Source organism: Echinops telfairi, unplaced genomic scaffold, assembly GCF_000313985.2.
Source record: "Echinops telfairi isolate 266 unplaced genomic scaffold, ASM31398v2 ScPeMD7_31;HRSCAF=116, whole genome shotgun sequence".
Taxonomy (NCBI): domain Eukaryota; kingdom Metazoa; phylum Chordata; class Mammalia; order Afrosoricida; family Tenrecidae; genus Echinops; species Echinops telfairi.
The window spans coordinates 44,769,661-44,772,986 of NW_022103928.1; the positions used below are offsets into that span (position 1 = coordinate 44,769,661).

Sequence of the window (3,326 nt, forward strand, 5' to 3'; positions counted from 1 at the left end):
AATGATGATGGCAACAAACATACAAATGTGCTTGACACAATGGATGTATGGATTGTGATAAGAGTTGTATGAGCCCCCAATGAAATTATTTTTAAAGTAAAATAAAAAATAAAGGGTCATGGCATTAGGAAGTTTGAGAACCACTGTTCTAATCCAAGGTCAGCAGTTCAAACCCACCAGCTACTTAGCAGGAGAAAGATAAGGCTTTCTGCTCTTGTAAAACCGTACAACCTCATGGTCAATTTGATGGCAGTGAGTTTGGTTCCGTTGGAGTCCTGCATTACAGAGCCCTGGTGGTACAGCGAGTTAAAGTTTGGGCTGCTGACTACAGGGTTCAAACCTCCCAACTGCTCTGTGGCAGAAAGATGAGGCTGTCTGCTTCCATAGATTTATAGGCATGCCCCAATGCCAGGGTCAGTCACACCACAGGAAGATATTTGAGGAACAAAAGTGACAACAGCCTTCTTCCATAGCCTTCCACGAGAAAGTCAGCACCCTGAATTCTGAGTTCTGGCTTCCTAAACTGTGAGAAATCACATTTCTGTTTCTTAAAGCACCCAGTTATGGCATTTTTTATTATAGCAGCACTAGATCACTAAGATATCCCCCCTCTGGAAATATTTTCACTTCTTGGTTCCCAGCACATCACTCACTTTGTTTCCATGACAACAGTTCTCTTCCTCATTGACCTCACTTTCTCAACCTTGTTTGCTGGTCATTGTTGACTTCTATTGAAGCCCTTACAACTCTTCTCATCATCATCTCTACTCACTCCCTTATAGACCATCTAATTTATGAACATTTCTAAACTTTTCTAGCCAGATCCCTCACTTGAACTTGAGACTCATATAGCTGGCTGCCTATTTGGCATCTCTATTTGGATTTCAAATAGGAATCTCAAACATATCACAACAAAAACTCTAGATATTCTCTATGTTGTTACCCCCAAAACCCATTAGTTATACCATTCACCCTGAATTTAGTTTATTCCAAGATTTGGTTTCAATGGCCGCAATGAAACCAAAATGAGAACTCATAAATAAAGAAGACTTAGATGGAAAATCAACAACGTACTTCAAAAGAACCAAAGGTCATAGAAGAAATCAAAAGAGAAGTTTAAAAGTACTCTAAATTAAATAAAAATGACAATACAGCATATAAAAATGTGTGAAATACTGCTAATGCAATTGTTAAGGGGAAAAATATACCATATAAATTATGCAAATATTAGAAACAATAAAGATCTCAAATCTATGATCTCAGCTTCCATCATAAGGAAAGAGAAAATGAAGCACAAATGAAATCTAAATTTTAACGTAGATTCCTAGGAGAACATGGGTGAGAGATATCACTGTGATTGGACCTTGAGGCTACTTGTCTGTTGTTTTTTTTTCTTTTCCCCCGAGGGGATGCACCATTCCTGGAAGTACTGCAATACCAGGTCGATGCGTGGAGTGGACGGAGCAAGCTCCTATTCCATCTCCCTGCTCCAAAAATCCATTTAGTATATTGTCCTCGGATAGAGGACGTATCAGATATTAAACTGATAAGAACAGATACTACACTTGATCTTAGCCAAAAGGCCGAGAAGCAATTGAGGCTATTTGTCTTATGTTGAATTCACAATGGCATGTGACAGTGTGCATCATAACCAAGTATGGCTCACACTGTGAAGGATAGGAATTCAGGACCGCTTCATTGTGCTCAGGTCAAATCTGCATGTAGACTCATGTCAAATGGGATAAGGGACATGACCACATGGCTTAAAATCAGAAAAGGCCTGTGCCAGGATTGTCTCCTCTCACTATACTTATTTAAGGTGACTCCTGAGCAAATCACCTGAACAAACTGGACTACATGAAGAATGCAGCAGCATCACGAAGGAATATTTATTAATAACCTGTGATTCAGCAATGTTGCATACTGAAATTGAAAAGGATTTGAAGCACTTATTGATTGTCCGGGGAGCCAGTCCCTAACAAATCATCACAGGCCCAGTAGTGCAATTGAACAGCAATAATAAGTAAAGATTATAGTAGAGGCACAGAGAATAAGAGAGATAGAAGAGAGAGTGAAATAAAGGAGTCAGGCACATTTCATGGTAGCATGGTGGTCCAAGTGGGGATATGGAAAGTGGGAATGGGAGGGGAGAGGGAGTGGGGAAGGAGGACAGGGGGAGAGGGGACCTGGGGAGAGAGCATCTTTATTGTTTTGGGGCTTTTATAGGTAGCCATTAGTTATGCATATTCAGGAGTTACATACGTCACAAGGTGGGTGGGAATCACAGTAAAGGTCCTGAGCTCACAGATTAGGAAACCTAATAGCTACATTGGGGGAAGACATGGGAGGGAATGGGTGCTTGGTGGGAGGAGATAGTCAAAAAATGTCTGCCTCTACAGGGAAACAGAATCAACCATGTGCCCACTTTAAGGCAGCATAGCTGTTGGGGGAGAATCTGCGGGAATGACATTCGTTAGTTTCCCCCATTTCCCCCTTTTCCCCAGCTTTGTCTCCCCCAAATATATTCCTAACCTAACAGGCTGTTTGCCAGCACAAGGTGGGAGGTCAGATGCTTAGAGATATTCTCCCTATAGGCATTCAGCCATCCAGAGCAATCAGACACTATTATTTATCCCACCATAGGTGAGGCTCACTCCCTGCTATTAGGGACAGTGGATTGCTTCCCCTGAAAGCTTAGACTAAATCAAGTCTCCAGCTCAAGGGCAATCAAGGTTAGGCTGCCATATTGAGTCTAGGGTCTTCCCTTTTTGTCACATGTATACCCCTAGACCCTCCTCTTTCTATAGTACACCCCTAGATCATCCCCTTCTTGTGATGTGTGTTGTTACCTGTAATCATGCTCCCTAAGTACATATGGGCCTTGGGCGGAAATAAAGGAGGCTCTCTCCTGTCCTCTCTACCCGCATTGTGCGCAGACCTGGCTGTTGAGGTCATGGCCGTCCAGGAGGTGAGCATGCTACCATGAAATATATCTGACTTTTTAATTTTACCCTATCGTCTATTCTATTATTCTCTATGACTTTACTATAATCTCTCTATATTTTTTAAACATACAATTGAGACTACTGAACTCGTGATTAGTTGTGGGGGACAGGCTTCCCCCACAATTGATGAATACCCAAACCTATTTCTGCGACGAGTTACAGTCTCAGAACTTCTACCCTGTCCTGTGAGGGTTTCTATGAGTCAAAATGATTCGCTGGCAGTGAGAACGACCAAAGCCTACAGCCTTCTATGTGGACTACCTCCAGCATAAAGAAAACACAATCCTCACAACTCAGCAATCCAAAAATGATGATAAATGT

At 41.8% G+C, this 3,326-nt stretch overlaps 1 non-coding gene across 1 annotated transcript; it reads right to left on the reverse strand.

Annotated features, from left to right (window-relative positions):
• Positions 1 to 1,404: 1,404 nt before the first annotated feature.
• Positions 1,405 to 1,595, reverse strand: LOC115869631. The gene has a single exon (XR_004046294.1). It is a non-coding gene; the product is annotated as a U2 spliceosomal RNA (small nuclear RNA).
• Between the last annotated feature and the right edge of the window lie 1,731 nt (positions 1,596 to 3,326).